A 27,263-nucleotide genomic window follows, 5' to 3' on the forward strand; every position below is an offset into this window, starting at 1 on the left:
TATGTTGCTGTGCATAACAGTGTCCTGCATTTCTCTGATGCTCTGTTTACTTTTCTTCATTCCTTTTTCTCTCTGTTCTTCTGATTGTATAACCTCTATTGATCTATTATCAAGTTAACTAATTCTTTTTTCTGCCAAATCAAACATACTGTTGATCCGCTCTAGTGAGTTTTTCATTTCATTTATCGTGTTTTTAAACTCCAGAATGTCCAATTAAAAAAAAATTTTTTCTACTCTTTATTGATGTACGCTATTTGATAAAACATTGTCATTGTATCTCCATTTAATTATTTAAGCATGGCTTCCATTCCATTAGTTCTTTGAACATATTTATAATGACTACTGTGAAGTGTTTGTCTGTTAAATCGTATATCTACTCACTGTGCTTCTATTATCTGTTCTTCTTTTTCCTGTTGTGCGGATCAGACTTTTGTGTTTCTTAACTTTTTGTTGGAAACTGGACATTTTAGATAATGCATTGTAGCAACTCTGGATTCTAGCTCCCCATTCCCTCTGGCACTTGTTATTGTTATTTATTTTTTACTTTTTAGTGACTGATTGGATTATTTTGCTGAAGTCTATTTCCCCTGCAGTGAGTTAAATTATAAATGTTGGTATATAATTTTGTCCAAGATAGATTTTTAGTGAGATTGTGAAAGTAGAGTGTACAGAGCATATTCCCAATTATGTAGGTGGAAACAAGTGGTCCGTCTATGCTTATACGTGCTTACCTGATTTCTAAAAAGAGACAGAGAAACTGGTAAAGAAGTTGCCTGTAGGAAGGAGGACTGAGACCTGACGAGCTGTTATGAAGATTAATTCACTTTTCCTTGCTTACTATTTTTACGTATATTTAGTTTTGCCATTTGTGTGCAATTCTTCCTAAATGTATAAGGGTATAACCATTGAGTTTCTTTTTATTAGAAAATGACTCTTAGATATCTCCTTATACTAATTTCATGAATGCGTATTTTAAATGGGAATTAAATTACTTCATTTAGAAATTCTGTTCTAGTGGAGATTAATGTATTATATAATGCATTGTGTACGTAATTTATTATATATTATATAGTATATAATATGTTATATATGTATTACATGTAATGTGTATATATTATGTAATATTACATACATATTACATAATTATATAATATGTTAACATGTATATAATGTGTAATATTACATAATATAGAATAAATTATATATAATATCAAAATGGATTATCCCACATTTATATTTTTCAAAAACAAACCAATCTTAGACTAGTGTTTCATCTGGTAAAATCATTAATAAAATGTGAAGGTTTAACAAAAAAAATCTAACTTTTAGAATTGCAATGTTAATCTGCAGAAAATGCACAAATTTGTTCATTGTTTCCTTTCCTGCTTGGTTATTAGCCTCCAGGGATGGTTACCAGCACTGCCGCTTGTGTTCACTTCCACACCACTAGGGTCTCCCCTTACACAGCTGCTTCTTGCTTAATGAGTGTTCCAAGACCTTTCCCAGGGTGTATTTATTTCTCCACAGCTGCAGGCAACTCCTTCTCAAACTTCATTGTCTGAGTTCCTCTCCCCGAGAGGAGTTCATGCCTTCTCCCTTTAGAGTATGGCTCCTCTCTGATCAGGTTCACTGCAGCAAGATTAACCTGTCATTAAAAAGATATAATTGTACTTCAGTTTTCTCCTGTTTCTTAAATGGATGCCGAACTGAGCTCCAAAGCCCCTTGCCAGAAAGCAGCTAAAAAGCCCTTGGCAAAGGAAAGCTGATTATTTGCAAAACTGGGACTCCTAATTGGAAAATGTGATGGAATGAAAATAGTGAGTCCCCAGTAATCTCCTTCTAAAATGATAATGTGTTCCACTTAATGAATATTAATGTGTCATATTCATGAGCCTGGAAAATTTGAACCTGTGAGATAAGAATTTGTTCTACCTCTGAACCAACATGCTCACTCATTCACACTTTCCCCATTGACAGAGACAAGCTGCCATTCTTGATGGGACACCTCTCACAGACAGCAATTACTATGTATGCAGACACCTAATTGGTTGTGAATTTTTCTTATTTTTTTCTGTTCCTAGGGATAATTATGCATGCTTTCATACTCTTTACTCTGTTCTGTTATAAATTCCTAACAGCAAATGGCCATGTATTTTACCTCTTTTTTAATTCCTTACTGCCCACCAGAAATGTACAACCTATGAGATTATTAAGAAACAAAATGGAAACTATACATCCAGATATGTGTTGGGTGTACAAGACTAATTTGAGGTTCTACTTATTCCAATAACGTAGTTAGTACTTAACATATATTTGGAAATCTACTTTGGGACTCGGCCAATTTTCCCAGCAAAAAGTGAAGTGAAGATCTGTACTATGATTAGCTGGGTAGAGCCAAATGTGATTCATTACTTTTAAGACACAATTTCTGTATAATAATCAACGGGAGACCCAGTCAGGGGCCCAGCATTATTAGAGCCCATCCTTGAGACAATTATACTTTTCAGAACTTTGGACTTTTAGAAAAACAGCTTATTGAGATATAATTCATATACCTGACAGTCACCCATTTAAAGTATACATTTTTTAGTACACTTTAATATACTAAAGTGTAAAGTTTTTAATATAGTCAAAAGTTGAACAACCACCACCACAGTCAATTGTAGAACATTTTTCTCACTCCAGAAAGAAATTCCATAACCATTAGCAGTCACTATACATCTTGCCTTCTCCCCAGTAGCCACTAATCTACTTTCTTACCTATTCTGGACATTACCTTTAAAAGGGACATACAATCTGTGGTCCTTTGTGACTGGCATACTGTTTTCACTTAAGCATAATATTTTCAAGGTTCATCCATGTTGTAGCATATATCAGTACTTCATTCCTTTTTTTCTTAAATTTTAAAACTTGGGACTTTTTAAGAGAAATACTAGTTACAGTGGAAGACCTGTACACACAGAATTCATTTTTCAATCAGTTGAACATATATAAATGAATACTTGTTAGATATAAAAATATGCGACAAGACCAAATACATTTTGTAGCAGGGAAAAATTAGATTTTGCCCTACCATTTTCTAGGGAGAATGGTGTGGGGAATCTTTTGTTTTATTTTGAGCTCAAAGCCAACCTGTGTGTGATGGCTTTTTCTTAGAGCTGAAATGTTGGCTCTGTATAAGAAATAAGAAAACATGGTGGAGAGAAGAAGTTTCTGAAGGATGGGAGAAGGTAGGGGCCGCCTGATGGAAGGGGGTTCCCAGGCAGATGGGAGACCTAGGAACAGTAAGAGAGAAGAAACTGGGAAAGAAGAGACAAGTTTGAGGGGGGATTTATTGAAAAGTAAAATGCTGTGTCTTAGGTTACTATGGATTGAATTGTGTCTGTCCAAAATTTATATATTGAAGCTCTTACCTCTAAAGTGATGGGGTTTAGAGATGGGGCTTTGGGGACATAATTAGGTTTTGCTGAAGTCATAAATGTAGAGTCCCCATGATGGAATCAGTACCCTTATAGGAAGAGGAAGAGACACCAGAGCTTTCTGCAATTTGGCCATGTGAGGACAAAGCAAGAAGACAATCATCTGCAAGTCAGGAAGAGCATTCTCACCAGGAGCTGGATCAGCCAGCACCTTGATATTGGACTTCTCAGCCTCCAGAACAGTGAGAAATAAATGTCCATTGTTTAAGCCACCCAGGCTATGGTATTTTGTTATAGCAGCCTGAGCAGACTAATACATTTACCTTATAAAAAGTCTATACTGATAGAAAATCCTCAGTGAAAACTCAGTTTCATTTTGTGTAGATGGGGTTACATGCTCAAGGCTCTTCTGAGGGTTGTGTGTGAAGATCACAAGAGACTCCATCCCAACAGAGCTATGTTCTATTTCTGTGCAGGCCCATGGTAATATGTGACCAGTTGGGGTCATGTGCTTCCTATGCTTCCTCCAACTCCCAGCATCCGCTCCTGGAGCCCCTCACAGTTTGTTGCCAGCCAAGCGGATCACTTCTTTCCCAATCAGTGCTGACATGTTAACTTTGGGGAAATCTCAGTGCAGCAATCCCTAGCCAAATCTTAAGAAACACCAAGATTGGGACTTCCCTGGTGGTGCAGTGGTTAAGAATCCGCCTGGCAATGCAGGGGACATGGGCTCAATCCCTGGTCTGGGAAGATCCCACATGCCGCAGAGCAACTAAGCCCGTGTGCCACAACTACTGAGCCTGTGCTCTAGAACCTGTGAGCCACAACTACTGAGCCCACGTGCCACAACTACTGAAGCCCACGCGCCTAGAGCCCGTGCTCCACAACAAGAGAAGCCACTGCAATGAGAAGCCTGCACACCGCAAAGAAGAGTAGCCCCCGCTCACCGCAACTAGAGAAAGCCCTCGTGCAGCAATGAAGAACCAACGCAGTCAAACATAAATAAATAAATAAATTTATTATTAAAAGAAAAAAAAGAAACACCAAGGTTGGCAAAACTGCTGCTGATACAATCAGTTTCATAGCAAATATGGGATTGGGGGAAAACAATAAAAGTGGCATTGAATATATGTGTTACTGTAAAAAATAAATAAAATTATAGAGCATCCATTCCCCCAAACAAAGCAAATTTCTCATCATTCTGAATCTGAAACAATTACCTGCCTCATAGTCTTCAGATATTCAGGGAACATTGCTGCTGGACCTTGAGGAGCTGAGACAGACCACAACATTGCACACCAACCCTCACATGCCTGAAATTAAACATCTTTCAACTTGCATTCTATCTGGTTTCATTTTTTTCCTGGGATTGAGAAACAGTGTTGGGTGATGGATAAGTGCCCAGACACTGAAGTTTGGAGACTGAGTTTGAGATTTACATAACCTCTATGGGTCTCATTTGTAAACACAGATGAAAATCTTACTTACCTGAGAGAGTTATCATGAGGATTCCACGGCTTGATGTCAGTAAAAGGTTTGCATGGGTCCCTGCCACATAGGAAGCGCATGGGTGCCTTTATCGTACTTATTTCATTTTTTAGAAGATAGATAGGATGTTGGTGCAATCACTAGCCTCTTTGCAAGTTAACCTCATTGGTTTACAGTTGTTTGGGGGTGACTGATGTCCTGTGTAACTGGCTAGAATGATGGAGTGTAAAGAGATTGCTCTTGGCGCTGTTCAAGGCCTAGCCCAGTGACTATTTCCATGGGAACATCCTCTCTCTATAGACTGGGATCAGAGGAAGCCCAGCCCCTGAGACTAGGCTTGGCAAATTCTGAGCTGGGATTCTGATAGTTAAGTCTTTCATAATTACTCATCCACAGACAGCACCGTCTGGAAACTAAGCAGGACCTGAGGCATTACAGTAGGAGAGACTTCCAGCCTCCAGAGTGGTAATTAACAGCTCCAAGAGATGAACAATTTCCTAATGCCAATGGTGGTAATCTGTACATTTACAGGTAGTTTTTATTTTCTTCTACTTTCACTATAATAAATAACAATGTAGCTGGTAGAGAAGAAGGAAAAAGATACGCACAGTGCTGTTACTGGTTTTAACCTTTCTTGGAGGAGAAATCTAAGAGGAGAAACGAAATGAGGTAAAACAGAGACAACACAAATGATAGTGAAATTAATTTAGGGAAGCATGAATGATTTTCTTTTACATTTTAATACTTTCTTTAAGTGCCTTCTTTATACATATACTCACAGGCATCGAGTTTTACCAAAAACGCAAAAAATAAACTTAACATACAGATTATTTTTAGTGTAATCTTCTATTGTCTTTTTTACTTATTCTCTTTCTACACCTCAGCCAATAAAATCCTCTTAATCCCATTGTCTCTTTTAGCCAATTCCGTATTGATTTGATTACAGTATTTTTATTTTTTTTTATTGGAGTATAGTTGCTTTACAATGTTGTGTTAGTTTCTGCTGTACAGCGAAGTGAATCAGCTATATGTATACTTATATGCCTTCTTTTTCGGATTTCCTTCCCATTTAGGTCACCACAGAGCATTGAGTAGAGCTCCCTGTGCTATACAGCAGGTTCTCATTAGTTATCCATTTTATACATATTAGTGTATATGTGTAAATCCCAATCTCCCAATTCATCCCACCCCCCTTTTCCCCCCTTGGCATCCATCCATTTGTTCTCTACATCTGTGTTTCTATTTCTGCCTTTCAAACAGGTTCATCTTTTTAGAATAGTCTGCATCCTGGCATGGCCAGTACCTCCTTCTCCATTCTTCCTTCCCATTAAAAAAAAAATTAGCTAATACCTGAAAGTTATTTTTCCATGTAAACTTCAAGAGCATTTTATATAATCATCAAAAGGATTCTCTTGGGCTCTAATGGAAATGTTATTATATTTATTAATTTAGAAAGATTTTGTATTTTATGACCTTAAGTCTTCTATCCAAAGGGATGGCAGATCTTTCCATTTGTTTAGATATTGTTCTATACCTTCCAAGAGATTATATAGCTTTATCAACTATGTCTAATGTCATTTCTGTTACATTTATTTCTAAGTCTTTTATAATTTGTTTTTGCTTTTATGATTGGAAATTTTTTTTTACCACTTCTGTGTGTAGTTGCTTATTGCTAACTTATAAATCCTGTTATAAATTCTGTGTTTTTTCAGTCTTTTGGAATTTTTGAGCAAGAAATGTGATCATTATAAAACAGTTTCAGTTCTTTTCCAATGTTTATGTGTATTTGAGTCAAATTAATGTTAAAATATAATGCTGATAGAAGGTGTCCCTCTCTGATTTCTTATTTTAATTTAAATATTAAATATCACTCATTTAAGGTAATACTTTCTGCTATCTTTGGTAGTCTGTATTTTATTTGTTTTCCTCCATTTTTTACTTAAAATTTTATTTAAATTTTATTAAGCATCACTTCAGCATTGATTTATTTGCACGTGTTTTGATCTTTATTTTCTTAACATAATGTATTACGCAGATAGATTTCTTGATATCAACCATCCTGGTTTCCTGGAATAAACCTTCCTTAGTCATAATGTAGTATTCTTCTAATAATTTTGCAGGGTCAGTTTTCTAATATTCTATTTAAATTGAGATTATACAGTATTTTTGTCTTCTGCAGAATCTTTATTATGTTTTGGTATTAAAGTTAAACTGTACACATAAATGAATTGGATAAATATCTATCTTTTTATCTATGGCTGGTTTACATAACATTGGGATTATCTCTTACTTAAGGATTAGATAAACTCACCTGGAAATTCACCTAGTCCTGGTGCCTTTTGTTAGACCTTCTATAGTAATTAGCCTACTCAAATTTTCCACTTCTTAATCGGTCAGTTTTGGTAATTGATATGTTTCTAGGAAATCATCTATTTCATTCAGGTTTTCGAATTTATTACCAGAGAGTTGGATGCTTGACAAAATGTTAATGGAAAATGTAGACAAATACAATGTTCATAATGTTACTTAATGTAAATAGGTAAAGGATATGTACATGGTCATGTATTGGATGATATAAAATGAAAAAATTGATTGGATTTGGGGTTAGGTTGTTGGGGAATTATTTTTCCCATGGGTTTCTGATATTTTAATAAGATATCAGCAATATTATTAAAAAGATGAAGCATTGTACCATAGTGGTGAAGAATGTATGTACTGAATTTGGATAGACATGGACTCAAATCCTGGGCCTGCCAGCTGATCCCTGTATGAGGTGGGCCAGTTACTAGGAGTCTCCTGACCTCTGTTTCCTCATTTGTAAAATGGGGACAGTAACAGTGCCCCTTTCCTAGGGTTGATGTGAGGACCAAATGTTGTGATGCAAAAGAGCTAGCACAGTGTCTGACATATTATTAAGCCCTAACTTATTGTTAGCTATAGTCATCAAAAAAGCAAACTATCAAAGAGCCTGATGGCTGCAGTTTGACTCTCATCACAATTGATAACACTTATGATTTTGTTTAGCCTTCCCAGCCTTAAGGGATGAGATGGCCAAAATGAATAGTCTTGAGGTACAGCTGCTTTGTTACTAATAAACTTACAGACCCTGTTGAGTCAAGAGTTTAGTGGAATTCAAGTTGATATGCAATGCAGATGGCAGGAAGAGCTCCAGGCAGGGGTATCAGAGTGACAGAGCACAATGAAAGAGAATAAATAGGCCAAATGAGGAAAAGCTGGAGGAATTTAGAAAGAGGCAGCAGAGTGCTATTGACAAGGATGCAAAGAGTTTCAGGCTGTCAGGGTTTAAATCTTGTTTCCACTACACAGACACCATCTGTGTCTTTGAGACTTAATGTTTTCACCTTTAAAAGGGGACTAATAATAGCACTTGCCTCATAAGGTTATTTTGAGAATGAAACTAGATGATGCATGAAAAGTGCCTGACACATAGTAGGCACTCAATAAATGTTTCATATTAAGAGGTGGTCAAAACAATGCAAATAGATGAAGACTCTCTAATAAAATATGGAGTGGAGTAATGTAAATTCTCATGAACTACACCTGCAGTCAGCAGAAAAGATGATGGAACAGGAAATTCTAAGGAACCTGATTCCTAAATGAGAAAGATAATGGGGGAAAAACAGTATACCATCATTTTTTCTACCCCTTTCTTAAACTTGTAACTGAATTTGGAAGAAGTCCATGTTGGTCAGGGACATGGTATTCAGAATCCAATTGAATTCTCTGGATGTTAATAGTTACGGCAATATAAGTAATGAGAAGTGGCAATAAGCGTGCAGATGTGCATTTAGAAATGACCCTTTGGCGGAAAGTAGAGGATCTTTTCTGTGGGGGGGATGGTAATGTTGTGGAGGAAAGCAGAATCGACAAGAACAGATATTGGCAGAACTGATAAGAACCGATGTTGGGGAAAGGCTAGGTTGGGGGAGAAAACGTGATAAGATGATTGACATACATGACGGAAATTTTAGAATTTGAGAGATTCAATGCATTTTTTAAAATATTATTTATTCTCAGAGTTTTTGTTGTTTCGTCATTTTCTTTTAAGCAGGTTATATTCAAGGGAGCTGATTTTCTTTTAAGCAGGTTATATTCAAGGGAGCTGATTTTCTTTTAAGCAGGTTATATTCAAGGGAGCTGATCCTTATGGGAAGAGAAAGGGGTTTACTGCAGGGAGAGACTAAGGGAAACATCTAGAGGGGCTATAGGATAGGGTTCCTTCTCTTGGATGCAAGGAGAACAATTGTGATTGAAAACAGAAGGACATATTTTGTCCAGTTAGAAGAGAACATGCTTCCCTAAAGACACAGAGTACATAGAAAAAGAGGTCTTAAAGAACATATAGAAAAAGAGGACTAGTCAGATAGGCACACAAAAAAGTGGACGGGGAAGGAGAAATCACTGTGGCCGTAAATGCTGAAATTCTCTGTCTATTTGTAATTTCCAAATTTACTTGAAGTTTGTATCCTGATGGTCTGTTGCAATAGTAAAATAGCCTGAGCGCTCTAAAGGGATGGCCGAGCATGCCATCTGGAATAGATCAGGTAGACAAGGAAAGAGCCCCGAGGTGTGTTGTCTTTGGATCAGAACCCCTGCTTTCTGGAATGGATGGCAGGAAGATATTAAAAGAACAGCAAAAGCCAAGTGGTACATCATCAGGGCTGTGTTTTTAACACAGATGATGTCTCTGAATTCCTAGTCAAAGAGAGGATTATGCCAAGGGGATTGAGAAGGAAATGGGGGAAATATTCAGAAGAATGAGAGAGGAATGCCAGTTAAAACAAAGAGATATCATGTATGATCTACCAAATAGGCAAAGACTTAAAACAAATGATAATACCTAGTGTTACCTAGGATAACGGAGACCGGTACTCTACTCTACACATTACTGGTGGGAATATTCATCAGCACAACCTTTCTTCTCTCAGATTTGGTAATGTGTACAGAGAGCCTTAAAAATGTGCAAACTTTCAAAGCCATTGTTTTAGTTAGGATTAGTTCAGCTGTATATGATAGAAAACCGACTTCTAAAGTGACTCAAGCAAGATAAAAGTGTATTTCTCTTTCTTCCTGGAGGTAGGCAATCCAGGGCAAGTACGGTACTCCATAGACAGTGCCATGGACCCAGAAGAAACCTATCTTGTTGCTTGACCAACCTCAGCAAAGGTTTCTTCTCATGTCCTTGGAGCTCCTTCAGCTCCAGCCATCCTGTCAGCACTCTGCCAGAAGGAAAACAAAAAGAAGACTTCACCTTTAGACAGCACTTTGCAGAAGCCACACACTACACTTCCACTTAGATCCTAATGCCTAGAGCTTCTGGCTGAAAACATGTCTGAAAAATGTAGCTTTTATTGTAAACATCTGCGTGTGCACCAAAAATTCAAGGTTCAAATAGTAAAAGAAAAGCAGGGAACAACTACTGGGGATAGCTTAGCAACCGTCTGTGACCCATTTCATTTTTATGAATTTATCTTAGGAAGTAATCAGAAAAAATAATCATATATACATGTATAGATATTTATTGCAGCACTACCATAATATGGGAAAATTAGAAATCATCTAAGACTTCCAATAGGGGACTTATTTAATAAATGCAATACACATGTACATCAGATACTCTGCAGTCATTGACATGGTACATAAAACAAACATGGAAAAATAATTGTGAGGCTTTACTGATTGAGAAAAGCAGTGCATAAAACGGTATGGTTGGTATCATCTTAATTTGTAAGAAAAAGTATAAGAAATAAAAGAATGGATATACACAAAATGTTAGTCTTTATGGTTGGTTGGTGGAATTATTGGCTATTTTAATTTGTACTTTGTATTTTCTAAGTTTCTTTCCAGTGAGTATAAATGCATAAATTAAAAATGAAATCTCCAACCAGGATTCCATACCTCGTTTGCACTATCACAGAAATCTTTGAAATCTTACTGTTTCTCAAACCATCATAGTGATCTGCTGACTCTCCCACTTTTGACTTTTTCTATACCAATCCTTCATAAATAAAACTAGCACATTAGTTTCCCTAGAAGAAGAACTCTTACCGTATTATTTTTCTGTTACTCTTGAATACTCCGCAATTGCTTCTTGAGTTATAATAAATAAAAAATGCTTTTCTTGAACTTCAAAGTTCTCTGCTAGATGTTCCAAACCTACTTTGTTCACCTTGTCATGCCAAAGACATCTGTTCTGCCAAATGTGCTATTTGCTGGTCCCAAACATCCAGCCATTTTCTGCTTCTATGCCTATACTCAATCTGGTAACGATTTCAGAAATGCCCAGCTTTCTTTATCTTTGGCTGTTGAAATCCATCTTCCATGATCTTTAATGTTCTTCTCAGATGCTATCTCCTCCCTGAAGCAATTCCAGTAAATGTGCTCTCCACTAACTTTTTTAATAGCAATGGTTATCTTCTGTCTTATACAATAGCTATTTTGGGGCTTGTCTTCTCCCTTTTCTTAGAATCTTGCAAATTCCCTTAAGCCCAGTCCTCTATGCTATTCATCTTTGTGCCATCCCCTTCACCCACCCTCTCCCTGCCATTATACATATCACAGAACTTAAGTATAACGGGAGCTCAGCCAATATTCATTAAACTAAATTTAATTGAATATAATTTACATGCTGTCATAAGAAGATCACCACTGCCCACAGGGAAAAGGGAGAGGAGGAAAAGAAATGGTAAAGTGATGTTGAGAAGGTGATTCACAACTGTGAAAGAAAACAGTCATAGTGAGAAGAAGTTTCCAAAGAATGAGAAGAGTTTCCAAAGAATAAAATGTCACCGAAATTTAATCTAGTAAAAAACATATGGTTTAGGGAAATAAAAAAAAGCAATAATCAAAGTCGTTTGTCATTACGCGTGGGTTTCTCCATAAAATTGACACTTGGTCTTATGTTGAACATCTCTAGTGACAAGGAACTTATTACTTTGCACAGTAGCTTATTTCTTTGGGGGACAATTCTAACTGATGAAAGTTTCTCTTCTTTTTTGTATTGAGACATAATAAGTCTTTATCTTTGTTTCATGTGTCCTATTTCACCTCAAATCTTCCTTCTCTTTGAGAGCCCTTCATATGTTTGATCAAAGCCATCATGTCCTCTCTAAGTGTTTCCTCTCTTAAGCTAAGCTTCTTGGTTTTATTCCTCATCCCTCATTCCAGGGCACTCCCAAAGGAGCCTATCTTTCGAACAGGTTAATATTCTATCACTGGTATTATCAGATCTGATGCACATATTGCCCTTCTTCAACATACAGTGTAGGAGATATGCTCCTATCACCACTTGTCCCACTTTCCCATAAATCTCTCAGCAGGTTTTAAACTTTATGAAACCTGAAATAAAGCAGCTTTAACAAATAGCTATTCGTATTGACATTTTATCTGATTCTCAGCACAAATTCCTAACTCTTCCATTCCAACAAGTTTGCCATTTCCAGATTATTTTCCTTAGAAATTATGGAAGCACTACTGCATATGTGTAAGAAAGAGAAGGTCCAGAACAGGTGGGTACTGCCTCAGGCACAGATATTTGCAGTCAACGATGGGCACAAAAGACAGTGTTACTGAATCGGGTCCAGCTGCTCGCCCCTCCAAAGTCAATACTTAAGAGAGAAAAATGTTGGTAGAAAGGAAAGTTGCTTTTCATCAGAATGCCGGCAATCTGGGTAGATGGTGGACTCAGTGTCCCCCCAAAACCACCTCTGAAGATTCTGTTTGACCATGAAAGTTTTCAAAGGAAAAGGGGAAGTAATCTCAGTTAGTCACTGAGATAGGGCGTCAGAGTCATCACCATCCCCCACTGAGTGTAGGCTGGTTGACTTCTTGTGGTCTTCCTCTAGATGTTATCTCGTTCACACTGCTTTGTTCACACAGTTTGTTCACAAGATTACTGAAGGGGAAGCTAGGGAAGAGATCTGGTCATCTTTTAATCACTAATTCTTCATTTCTACTTCTTTGTTCTATAGAAAGAACCAACCATGTAGGCAAGGTATTGCATGATCAAAAGACTTGAAAGGTGTGCTTGGGCTGGAGATGAGTTGAGCACGGGGGTGCCTAGTTTTAAAAGTGAGTTACAATACAGCTTTGCTAAAGTGAGAAGAAAAGGGGCTTCATGCTGAGGGCAGTTTTCCTGCAAAGAGCTGCTTACAACAGTGCTCGCAAAATGAGTCAATGTTTAGATGGGCAATTTCAAATATTGCCTTATTATTTTTTTTCTGTTAATCTCATCTCAACCAGGAAGCTATATTACTAGAAGTTTGGACATTAGAAATGGGACATGGTTTATTTCACAACTCTCTAGAGGAAAAGGATATCTTGGATTTTGTAATTTACTTTCAGGCCACAGATAAATGCTAAGCTCTTGTCTGTATCTGTCTCTGAAATACAGTGTCAGACATACAGGAAACAGGAAGTGAATGAATGAATGAATGAATTGTATACAGTACACAGCTTATGAGACCATGTGAAGAATCCCTTTAGGGACAAGAAATTATCTTTGTCATGGAGGAATGGTGGGCATCACCTAGAGAGAAATAAAAACACCAGAGAAAGTTGCTACAAAGAGCAGAAACTTAATAAATGCTATTTCCTTCTCCATGAGTTGAATACAATTTTTGCCAAATAAACATACTTAGAACCAAAAGGACATCAAGTACATCTTTATATGGATAAGGGAAAAACCTGGAAGTCAAGTATCTTGTACAAGGTCACGTCCCTAGTTAGCTGAACAATTAGGGTACAAACCCAGTTGTCCTGACTTCCAATTCAGCATTCTTTCTGTCATAAAAAGTAAGGGATTTTTTCTTTCTTTCTTTCTTTTTTTCTTTTTCTGCCTTACACAAGCAAAATATAGTTACTAGGATACACCCCGAAGAGGCAGAAGTGGGGAACCAGGGAAAAGCAACATTACACCACTGCTGTACAGGAGGCAAGAGACCAAGGCAAGAAAGATGACATCTAAGCCACCAGTATGCCTGCGGGATGGGGACACCAACAACTTCAGCAAATAGAATGAGACAAAAAACAAATTAGATTTTTTTTTTTTTAAAGATCAAATTTATAGAGAGAATGTTTTGCTTATCTCTTTTAAATTTTATTTATTTATTTATTTATGGCTGTGTTGGGTCTTCGTTTCTGTGCGAGGGCTTTCTCCAGTTGTGGCAAGTGGGGGCCACTCTTCATTGCAGTGCACGGGCCTCTCACTATCGCGGCCTCTCTTGTTGCGGAGCACAGGCTCCAGACGCGCAGGCTCAGTAATTGTGGCTCACGGGCCCAGCTGCTCCGCAGCATGTGGGATCTTCCGGGACCAGGGCTCGAACCCGTGTCCCCCGCATTGGCAGGCGGATTCTTAACCACTGCGCCACCAGAGAAGCCCCACAAATTAGATTTTTAATAAAACCCTTATTAGATAGATGTAGGAGATGGAAGAGTTACAAATATATGATTTTTATCTCAGTAGTATCTCCCTAACTTGAATGGTGTTAATTTCATTGATTGATTTAACACTGATTGAGTGATTAAGGGAAATGAAGGGATAATCCCGAATCCTCAAAGGAGACAGAGCAGCTGCTCCTGACAGTGTCAAGCCGGCCTCATTAATTGCTGTCTGCAACCCTTGAAAAAGGCCCCACTGGACCAAACTCTGTGGATTAGTTGTGTTAAATAACAAAAATTCAACTGAGTAAATTCAACAATCAAATTGGCTTTATCAAACAATTCATGAATAAAGCAGCATCCCAACTAGCAAGTAGAGCTTTGCCAAGCTACAGAATAGGAAAGGTTTTTAAAGGTAGAAAGTAGGCAAAAAAGGAAATTATTAGTGAAGAACGTGTTGTTTCAGGGAAGGTTGCACACCTTAGGGGAATAGGAGGGTTCTATAGGGTGGATTACCCCAATAATTCTGACCAGGTAATTCCAGATTGGCTGGTTAAAGGTTATATTCTTGAGAGAAGCTAAAATTGCAATTAGGTTTGGTATTATGTCTCAATTTGGTGATAAAGTCTTAGTACGAGTGACTCCATTTTGGGCCTGCTGTCTCTTTTTTTAACAATTTCCCCCTTTTGATTAGACTCTTAGCTTAGCTGAGAGATGTGATAAAAATTTAAAGCATTAGGTAGCACTACTCTCAGTTACTGCTCTGTAGTTCTTGCACCTTTTGTTGATCCTTTGTGTGGCATTCACACATCATGACATTTTTTGCCTAATGTCTATAATATTCACGGGCCATAACTTCAGGTTCACAATTTTTAACTTGGCCATTCTCTTCATTTCTTTTCTAATATTCCAGTCTTAGGGAGATTATTTGCTTGGTGGTTAGCAGCTGTGAACACGTATTTAAAGCTTTTGAGAGAATACAACACACCAGGGAGATTACTCTGATTATTATAAGCAGAATAATCCCCATTGCTTGGAGTGCACTTTATAGCCATGGTCCCCCAAACCCAAACCAGTCAAAATCAAATAAGTCAGAGAAAGACCCTGTGGAAGGAGTCACCTTTTTAAGCCAAGTGTCTTGCTCAGTGACCTTATGTAACTGAGTTTCAACCTTCCCAGAAGTGTTAATCCAGGTGCAGCAGGCTGTGTTGCCCACAGAAGAGACACCTCCCTGCTCAGCTAAAAGAGAATTAAGAGTGATCCTGTTACCAAGAACAAATTTACCAGAGAATCTAAGGATTTTTTTGTCAGCTAACGTCTTAGCAGTGGATTCTGCAATATTCTCAATAGTGAAGGAGAGATTTCTGATCATATTCTCTTCTACATTTACTCCTAACTAGGGAAGTATAGCCCTGCCAAAGGAAGCTGATCCTTAGTCAAGAATGCCTTCTGCTAATTCCTTTCTAATTAAACTATTTGAATTCAGGGGGGTTGACCAATGAGGTGCCTCAGTCTGACTGTGAGCCGTTAGCACAGTTAGGTAACCTAATAACATTGCTGGGTTTTGCACCAGGTATCCAGGCCAAGGAGAATGATAACCACCACGGACAACAATTAATCTTCTTGAGCACGAAACACTTCCGCTAAGATGACACTGCTAATAAATTCGTTTGCAGGAATTGTTGCATTTGCCCATTTAAGCCAGGGATCAGTTAGATTTTCTCCTAGCCTGAAATAAAAAGTTGTTCTAAATTTCAGAGTTTACCAGCTTTACCAATGCCTTGGGGGATGTGAATGATGGTGTTATCTTTCCAGGCCAATGCCAGAGTAAAGGTAAAAAGGGAAGAAAAAAAGTATTTTATGTTAAAGTATAAAGTCTTATTCTGGCGTGTTGGGAGGAAGCAATCTACTGTGCCGTCAGCCACTTCTCTTCCTAGTCAATTTTAGCTGGAGGTCTCCATCATTTGTACGGGACCAAATGTCAGGTGCAGCCCTCTTCAGCTGTGAGATGCATACCAAGGTTCAAGTCCCTGAAGTTTGGCTGTCATCTGGGTAGGGAGGAAGATCTAGTTAGTCCCTTTTAAGGAAATATAAGGGTAATTTTTGCTCTTACTAATTCCAAATGAGAGGGTAGGAGAAAATTCTAAATATTAGTTTGGGAAGTTACAGTCAGACATTTGAAGAAACTGTAAGAATTCAGGATTCAGTCCAACTTACAGGTATATACCAAAACCTCAGAGATAATTAACAGGACTAGAATCTAATATAGACAAATGAGCAAACATAATTTTTCTTTCTACAGTTATTCCCATTTCTTTTTTCCAAGGATGACCACAGTGAGACTGATTTGTTTGCATTAAATGTGGCTTGAATATTTATATAAGTGCAGCAAGAATAGTGATTGACCATATGAACTCTAAGACTGCTTTGCTGGAGCTTTGCAAGCAAGGTACCAGGTTGATTTCTTCAAAGGGGTTTTATTGGCTCTGTAAAGTCAATTAATTCCTTAAAACTATGGTCATATCTGAGACTAGGAACAGCTCTCTAAAATACGACATTCAGGTCAAAGATTTGGTAATATAATCGATGTTTCCAGTTGTGTCCTGTTACAACGAGAACAGGTTCCTTTTTATTTTTTTTAGTTATTTATTTTTAAAATTTAATTACTCAAAAATTTAAATTGAAGTATAGTTGCTGTACAATATTATATAAGTTACAGGTGTACAATATAGTGATTCACAAGTTTTATTTATTTTTTTAAATTTTTATTTTTTGCCCTTTAAAATCTTAACATATTTTTATTTTTTTATTTTATTTTTTTAATTGAAGTATCGTTAATTTACCAATACAATGTTGTGCCAGTCTCTGAAATCCACAATTTTTAAGGGTTATACTCCATTTATAGTTATTATAAATATTGGCTATATTCCCTGTGTTGTACAGTATATCCTTGTAGCTTATTTTATACCTAATAGTTTGTACTTTTTACTCCCTGACCCCTATATTGCCCCTCCCCCCTTTCCTCTCCCCACTGGTAACCACTAGTTCGCCCTCTATATCTGTGAGTCTGCTTCTTTTTTGAAGGAGAACAGATTCTTACTGAACTTATCTAATTAAGTAACATTTTGCCATAAAAATAATACTCAAGAGTTTTCAAATTCTGGAGGGATCAGATAGAGAGAAAAAAATAATTGTTTCATCTTTCTTTGTAAAGGTATACTTTACCAAATTGTTGTATGTCATAGATAGTTTAAGATAAAAGGTTTCCGTATTAAGGAACCACCCATGTTTCAAACAAAAAGTCATTAAAATTATAATTATTCTACTGAGTTCATTCAGACCCATGTAATTCATACTTGTTCTGCTTGAATCCAGTTTTTTCACTAGTTCCAGAAATTCTTACCCAGTTCAGTTTTATGATCTTAAACTTATCAGGAATCTGTCCAAATTCTTTCCATGAATCTCCTTGAAGATAAGGCATTTTCGCAGAAACATTTTGGTAAAAGCATCAAAGTAAAACAATAACCATGAAAAGACTTAAAGATGCTTATTATTAAAGAGCTGATCAGAGTTATTATAATGGAATTGATGAGGAAATTTGGTTATTTCTATAACATGCAACATTTTAAGATTATAACCAGAATTATGACTAATAACATATACAAGACATATGGGATTTCCAGGAATTACACAGAATTTCTAGAACACTTATGACATATACCTATACAAATATAACATAAAGAATGCTTAATATTACTTCTTATTTGACAATGCTTTCCATGTAATTTAATATATCAAATAAGTCTAATTAGTTTAACATCTCTTTTTTTTAAGAGAGACGGAATAAATCTTCTGAGATGTTCTAGGAGCCCCCTAGAAAATCCTAAGGTTTACTTCTACATCAAAAAGACTTCATCTAGAATTTTACTTTTGGGAAGTTTGTCAAAAGTATCCAAAAGTTTTAAAACACTTGGTCAAATAGGATCACGGGTCACTGTGAAACAATACTTAGTTATTCATTTAACCACACTGACAACTAAACACTTCACAGGTGAAACAGAAAGTTAAATAGTTGTAAAAAGCAAACGAAGAAACCAAAAACCTTAGCTCTTTTAATAGAGATTTAACTTTCTAAACTTTTATCATTTTAGCAGAGAGAAAAAACTAATTTTCATTTTGCACCAATGTACTTTCGATATTAAAACTTATTAAATAAATTTATTTCAATCTTAGCCAGCTTGACTACACATAAAATTACTTTCCCAAGGTTTTTTTTTTTTTTTTCACAAAGCTTCCACAACTTCCTTTTTTGCATTAAGATTTTGTCTTATGTTTTTCCTCTTTTATACTGAAATAACCAGTTTCACTTTAGGACAAAAATTACTTTCTTTTCCCTTAACAAAAATACATCTCCATACCTCATACCTTTTCTTAATCCAAAAGACATTCTACTTGCTTTGTGTAAACAGTTGTTTCTCCTATTATTTTTAATAACTTTAATCGCATATATTAATTAGAATTTTAACCCCTAGAAATGTTTATTTCTAGTGAAAAATAAGAATTAAGCAATTGTAATCTATCTGTTACAACAGTATTCTTTAGATTGACAAATTTATGAATACATTTCATGATCTCTAGAAGCATATGCTTTCTCATACTACAATCTTTTAATGTGGCACACAGCATGTTTACTAACGGGAACAAACATCTCTGGTTCCTTCGTAATAAGAAGACAAAAGTAGACAAATCTGTTTAGTAATTAATGTTTCATTATTTTATCATATTTGGAAATAATCTGGATGTTCAATGAATTTAACTTAACTCACCATTGAAGTTAACTTAGCAAAACTTAAGCTATCAGGTTACCAGAAATATTTGGGAAACTATATTAAAAGTTTACCTAAAATCTTTTTATCCTACTTACATTTATTTAATTTACTTGTTCTTAAGAATTACATTTATATTAGCCACAAAAACTTCATAAGACATTAGACAAAGTCTGCCATAATCACGAACTATTTTTCTTGCTGACAGATTTTGTATGAGATAACATGAACTTACGTGACTGAGTAAGCCTAGGTAGAATAAAGGTATTTCATTTAATGTTGATAATTCTAAAGACATGCCTGTTTTAATTAAACCAAACGAACTTAAACTAGCTTTAGTACTGAATATTTTCCCAGATCACATGAACCTTGAAGGCATTTGGGTTAATTTCTATTATATTTCTGAGATTTAGAAATAATTTATAAGCACTTATTTGTAAGCCAGTTAGAGATTTTGTTTTGTTTTGTTATTTTTTTACAAATTAATTTTGGCAATACCATCCAGATGTAGACATATACCATACATCTACAACATATATATATACACATATGTATATGCATATATATAAGCATATAGACAGATGCACGCAGAGAACTTATAGCTTCTGTTTCTAAAATTACTGCACTGAATCAGGTAAACAAAACTCACTAGTTGTAAAGGAATTTGTATCTCAGTGTTTTTTAAAATTTTCAAAAGACTTTTCCAATTTTGATTTGTTTTGCTTTATTTTGTTTTTGATAAAAATTACCTCCCTGATGTTTGTACTCTCACATTTACACCTCAGAGGCACAGGGAGAAAATGCAGTTATAAGCCATTTTAAGATAAATATGAGACGTTTTGGGATTGATTTTAAAAAATAGCTGAACTTTGAATTGCCTCTAGAGCTGCATTTCTGGTTTTGTAGAGATTTGTAAGATAAGGACAGTTGCTCTCAATTCCCCAGAGGACTGGGTTGCAGCCTAAATGACATCATAGGGTGATCCACCCACCCAATGACATTACCCTTAATTTGCTTTTTTAATATGTATATGTTAGGGAGAAGATTTCTAACTAAGATGGAAATCAAAAGATTTCTGTGTTCTAGATTTAGAGCTGTTTGCCCTTGGAATGTTTTTTAGTAAATCCTTTCACAAAGGCTTCAGAAGGTTTTTCTTTCCCTCTGGGTACATCGTTTTATTTTTAGCTTAAGGGAGGAGACCTAAAAAACATTCCTATTGGGCTCTGAATATCAGCTTCCTATCTGGCCAATCTCTGATCACAGAGCTACTTAAAAATTCTTTTAGATATCTTGTCAGTTTTCAACAGAGACAAACAGTAACATTTCTGGCAGTATTAAATAACCCTTCCTTGAACGTAAGAGCAGTCCCCAAAGAGGGTGCAAAATATATTTTATATTCCTCTCTCTACTGGTTATTATAGACAGAGATCCAGGAGGGCTGATTCTGGTGAGCATTTTTACCCTTAGCCAGCTTCTGCCAGTTTTTCCAGGAGCCCCTCTACAGGCTCCAAGGGGGTTTAAAGTAGAGGGTATACCTTTGGTATCCTAAATTTGGCATTCTTAAAAATAATTTTAATTTTCCTTAGGTGTTTAAGGGAATAATGTAGGAATTTACCAGAAAATCTCCCAAAGTCTCCTCAAATCTAGGAGGGACCCATTTGAGGGGTTAGATAGGAGGGCATTGGAGTTGATGTTAAAAATTTTGCATAGGCCCTTTGAGGTCCTATCTCTTTTCCAGTGTTCCAGCTGATTGCAACTGAGACATTGTTTCCTGGGCCAGCATTTTAATGATGAACCCTAGGAAAGTGCAATGTGAGGGGTCCAGGTGTTATTTTAGGTGCCTGAACTTGGAGCTGTTGCAGCTGTAAAGTTAATGGATTGGCAGACTGCTGTTTACAGTCTTGTGTCATTAAATTTTCACTATCCTTTTGCAAGACATTTTTTAACGAAGCTGTTTTAGAATCTTGGAGCTTTTGGGAAGCATCTACATACCAATGAAAATAGGCATTGCATTCTGTCTGTTTGATATGGGAACCCTTACTTTCAAGGGCACTTATTAAGCAAACAGTCTTGTCTAATTGGATCATTCCCCATAAGGGCCATTGTAATCCTAATTTGTCTTTAGTAAGATTTTGCTGTTTGTGTAGATATTTACAGCTTCTGGGACCACAGTTCTCTGACATAAAATAAGCAGGTGTGTCAGAAGGTGGCATGTGAAACTCTTTGGGTTTTGAGGATCACATTTTATATATTTGTTTGTTTGTTGCTGAGCCCTTGGGTCTTTTAGAGCCAGACTAATACCTAAAGGGGATGTGATGTGAGGTTGGGAATTATGTGGTGTTTACATTACACAAATGTGTGCCTTTTTGCGTGGAAATTTTCTTGATGTTGCTGGGTGATCTGGTGTCAATCTATCCCATTCCATGACCAATTTATCCTAACACAGGAATCTTTGATTCAGGTGGCAAGAACTCTAACTCTTAAATGCCTGATCCATGCTCACCACTTTTTATGGCTTTTCTTTCTGCTTCTAAGATCTCCATTAGCAATAGCCTTTATCTACACAAAACATGACAAATGGACATGGGCAACTTAACACACCAGCAGTGACCAAGAGATATTACTGCAGACTGACCAAGGGAAGACCATGCACACCATCAGCAATTTCCAGCAGCAACTGAACCAGCAAACTCCGGTAAATGGGAACTGTGGGCTGGAAATGAGGCAAGGGATTCCAAACAACTGGGGAATTGTAGAGGAAACCAAGGCCTATGGTCTTGGGTTCCAGATAGAACCGTCTGCCAACTCAAGCTGACTTGCTAAGCCCTTGACTGGAAAGCCAATTAGATTGAGAACTCAATGTAAAGAAAGTGGAGCTCAGAACTGAGAGGATACTTACCCACGGACCTCAGAAATAGAAAGGTAGTGAACTCAAGGGGTTTGTGGGATATCATACCTGTGTTTCTCATTGTCCCTGAAGCCCTTGAATGTTCTCCTTCATTCCCATTGCTGCCACCAAATCTGTTAAATAACAAAAATGAAAATACAAATGAGTAGATTTAAAGACTAAATTGGCTTTATTGAACAATTCATGAATCGGCAGCCTCCCATTTAGCAAATAGAAAGGAGCTCCTCCGAGCTACAGAAATGGAAAGATTTTTAAAGGTAGAAAAAGGGCAGAAAAAGGAAATTATTAGCAATAAAATTAGACCTTTCAGGAAAGGTCATTCTCCTAAGGAGAACAATAGTGAATTACCCCACTAGGGCTGACCAGGTAATTCTAGATTGGCTGGTTAAAGCTTACTTTCCTGGAAGAAGCTGATCCTGCAATTAATTTAGGTATTGTCTTGGTTTGGTGATCTGGGCTTAGCACAGATGACTCCATTTTGGGCCTGTTGTCTTTTTTAACAGTTAATATTTTTCTATTTTCTTTAAAGTATTAATTTTTTTAAAAGCTGGCAATATACAGCCAAAGACAAAAGTCTCTTACTTCCTTTCAAGTTGTTTGATTTTTTTAGATCACAACCTTGTTCGGGATTGTTTTAGATCACAATCCTGGAGTTTCCTCTTTCCTCAACTCACTGCACACTTCTGCAGAGCCATTGCCAGGGCCAAGGTTGGGGTTTGCAAAGGGGGAGATGTTGTTAACCTCTGTTGATAGCAATGATCTACACTGATGTTTTGTATTCGTTTTCGTTCTCTTTGGGACTTGGTTATGCTAATTAAAAAAAAAAAAGAATCTTCTTTCTCTGTAACATTGTTGGAAAGTGGAAATAATTAGACCATTTGGGAAAGTGGCATGTAGTTCAGGGAAACACACATGCTGGATTTTCTAGGACAGTGCCACTTTCAAATATACATTCTTAATGTTTCTGTAAATTTATGACATATGCTGAAAATTTAATGTTCAGTGGTGCATCCTATATCTTCCATGTTTCTTTTTGTACAAAATCTGTTTTTCATGCTTTTTGCTTTGAGGATTATGAGTGTCCTACATGCAGGTCTGTAAGACAGTGCTACTCAAAGTTTGGCCCCCAGACCAGGAGCAGCATCACCAGGGAGCTTGTTAGAGATGCCAGTTCTTCAGCCCCACTCCTAGAACTGGTGTTTTAACACGCTCTCAAGGTAATTCTTTTGCACGATACAGACTGAGAAACACTACAGGGTATAGTTTCTGTAATTACTGATTTTTGATACAGGACACGTGCGAATGAAAACTTTGAGATAGCATGGGAATCCCAGGAGTCTATATGACTCCAAAAATGCAATTTAAAATTTATGAGGTCATCTGACATGGTAATTACACTTTCTCAACAGTCCTGCTTCTTCAGCAAAGAGGTATTTATGAAGTCCTGTGATGGCCTTTATGCCCCATAAACCACTGTAACTATACTGTCTTCTTCTGTGAAAGTCTGGACATTGGAAGGAGGTACCCACTTGGTAAAGATTAGTTCCCAGTCTTGCTGGAAGGGTTAATGACTCCTGCAGCTCTGACTACCTAAGAAATATGTCCAAGACAATACAGCGTGCTGGGAAGGATAAAGCCCTGGCCTGCCACCTTATTTATTTGTTTTCTTCCTTAAGGCAATAATTCTGCTCGGGTGCTCTGTCCATTGACAGTAGATGGTCATCTGTTTATTACAATTAATAAAAGGAATGCAAGATGGGACCTATGCTAAATATTTTCTTTGGATTACGAAGGGTTTGTATCATATTACTGGAACATAGAAGAGATTACAATATATCAGATATACCAAGTGGGATATGTTAAGACAAATAGAGTATAAATACTCTATTGTATGTCAAGTGGATTACTGATATATATTTTTCCAATTCTTACAAGCCTTCCTTGGCCAGTCTCTCTAAAGTAAAACCTCCTCATCTTTCACTATCATCTTACCCTCCCCTGTTTTTCATAGCTCTTATCACAACCTGACATACATTTTTTTTTTGTCTATTTTTCTCTATTTGTCTTTCCCACTGAAGTGTAAGCTCCAGGAGAGCAAAAACTTTGTCTGTTCTGGTTCCGTCTATACAACCAGTGTCTAGAACAATATTTAGCTCATAGTAGGTACTTAGTGAGAGACTGAATATACAAATAGACAATGGCCATACCCTATGTAAAAACAGAACTTTGACACACAACCTGGGGCAACCAACACCTTATATACAATAAATAACCCGGGAAACCAGCCTGCTATAAGTCAGAAAGATAGAATGCTATCTCTAGTAACAACCCAGGAGGCTAAACAATAACTTCTGTAGTGATCAGCCCCAAATTACCACGGATTCATTAAGAACTGAGAGCTTCCCTACTTTTTGTTCCCATTTCCAATTTAGGAACAACCAGAAAAAGTCAAATATGCACCCCTAACCAATCATATAGGATGTCCGGCTTCAAGTTAGCTTTCCTGAAACTTCCCCATGTCAACTCTTCCAATCAGGGCACATCTGAAGCCTTGCCTTCTCTTTTTCCACTATAAAGATTTCCACCCCTCTGCCTGCATCTGAGTTTCTGCCAAAACATCAAGAGATGGGCAAGTGGTGGGGGCTGGCTCTCTTGCTACAGCAAGCTCAGAATAAATACTGTTTGCTTTTCCCATTTGGTTGGTCATTGTTTATTTCCACATCAGTAAAGGAACAAGAATAACATGGGTTGGGAAGACCACCCAGAGGAGCTTATGAAATCTAGTAAAAAGTGGACATTTTTATGAAATATACTGTCTGTATAATAAACAGTGTGTGTGTGTGTGTGTGTGTGTGTGTGTGTGTGTGCGCGCGCGCGCGTGTATAGAGAAAGCAAGAGGATAAAAGAAAGGCAAAAAGAAGGTGTTTAAGTGAGACTCACAAAATGCCCCCTGAAGGGCATTAAGAAACACTAACAGTCTTTATGGTTCTGTCAAAATCTTTATATTAGATCCTTGAAAAGAAGGTAATTACAAATTTTCCCAAGAGAAATTTCAACAGTGAGCCCAGAATGAGAATTTAAGAATCAGCAAATATAAGATAGTAGGATCTACCTTCCCAAGTGTAGCATCAGGGGTCACAACCCCCAATGTTCCATTGGACAAAGATAAAGATCAATAAATCCTAAAGACAGCAGGACCCAAGAAGAATTAGCCCCTGAATATTAACAACCCCCCTAAAGATGGAAGCAACATGTATAATTAGGTCAAAGTCCAGTGATCAGAGTGGTGAAAATGTGCGCCCTCATCCAATAGGGCTGGCCGGAAATTGGTCCAAGTGTCCTGGGAGATTCCAGAGAGCATCTCTTTATGTGGATCTAGAGTTTAAGTTAACTGAAAGGGAGATTACCTAAAATGAGTGTATTGCTATTGATGCCTTTTATTTTATGGCTTGGACTGTAAATTTGCCTAGAGATTCATGTCCCATCCAGCTATATTTTTCTGGTTGGTCCATTTCACAGGAGCCTGTGAGTGGACAATCTTGTACGCATGTGTGTTGATGCTCAGGACACATCTCCATTTTGGGTCAGGCAGCACACAAGAGTATTCTTGACCTTTATTAAGCATAATATGTGTGCCTTGGTCTTGACAGAATGTGATTAAGATGGATAAATTAAAGGGCAAAAGTGAAATCCAGTTATTTTCAAAGCAACTGCAATAGAGCAGATCAATAACTTGCAACTTGTTTTTACACCAGTCTTTATTGTTTTCGACAGATCCCCCACTGCATTAAGTGCTGTCTATTTCAGTGTTATCTGGGCACCCTCCGACAGGTCAGCTGGTTTCACTGGGATTATTTCATCCTAGGTTGAAGTGTAATGGTTCATTCTGGGCATGCTGAAAGGCAGGATTTGTAGCAATGTGTGAGCCCTGTGATTCACTGGTGAGATTGTGATGATGAATTGCTTGCCAGAGGGGCGAACACAAAGTGCTATGAGATAAACCAAGGCCATTATTATCCAGGCATTCTTTGGTATGTCTGGTCGTTTTCAGCTGTGGATGCTGCTTTTTTGTAGAAGATGGGATGGAGACAAGTCTCTTGCTGGTAAAATGCTGAAGGGACAATGATGGAGCATGTTTTCATTCTAGAGTTATGAGACAGAAACAAATCTCATGACATAATCTGGTCATTTTCAGGCCCCAGGAAGAACTTCATTTAAACATCAGAAGAAAATGCTTTGAACACATACAGTACAATATAGTGTGATATTATTATTGATAACAGATTCCTTGATCTTTTGCTAATTGTCCTTAAAAGGAGAACTCCACAGTTGTCCATTGATTGATCATTTCCATGTCTCAGATGGATTAGTTTGTCTTTTCTAAAATCTTAATTATTCTGTGTTTTTTTTCTTGTTTTTCTTTAATGATAGCAGAGAAGCTGTACTGTTTATGCTAATTCCTACACTCTAACTTCAGAGTATCCAAAGGCTTGAGTAATTCTGTAATAACCAAGGTAAACTAATCCTCTTTGTTGCCACAGAGAAATTCCAAAATCTCAGTGGCTTAATACGGATAAAGTTAATTTCTTGCCACAAGCAAACATTACTCTATCTCAGGTGACCCTTCCTCCATCTTGGAGTGATGCTGTTTTGAAACTGTGGTCTCCAAGATTATCACGGCAGCAAAATAAGGACCAAAGGCATGAGTTACAGAGTCATTTGAGAGGTGCTTGGCATCAATTTCACTCATTCCATTAACCAGTCATATTGTCCCAATCGAAATGGAGAGTAACAGTTTGATGTTTGTTGGATATTTGATGAGCACTAAATTTCCACCACACTGGTTCCTTGCAACCTCTCTTTTCTAGGCAGATCCTCTGGGATTTGTTTGTTTGTTTGTTTTTAATTCTTTATTGCCTGAAATTTATTCCCCCAATCTCTAACTTTTATTCCTCTCAGTTTACTCAGTTGCCTAAAACAACAGGAAGATACACACTACTATATATAAAATAGATAACTAATAAGGACCTACTGTATAGCACAGGGAAATCTACTCAATACTCTATGATGGCCTATATGGGAAAATAATCTAGAAAAGAGTGGATATATGTATGTGTATAACTGAGTAACTTTGCTGTACACCTGAAACTAGCACAACATTGTAAATCAACTATACGCCAATAAAAATTAAAAAAATAAAAAAATAAAAATAAAAGACTGGTT

The sequence above is a fragment of the Balaenoptera ricei genome, chromosome 2, assembly GCF_028023285.1.
Source record: "Balaenoptera ricei isolate mBalRic1 chromosome 2, mBalRic1.hap2, whole genome shotgun sequence".
Classification (NCBI taxonomy): Eukaryota; Metazoa; Chordata; class Mammalia; order Artiodactyla; family Balaenopteridae; genus Balaenoptera; species Balaenoptera ricei.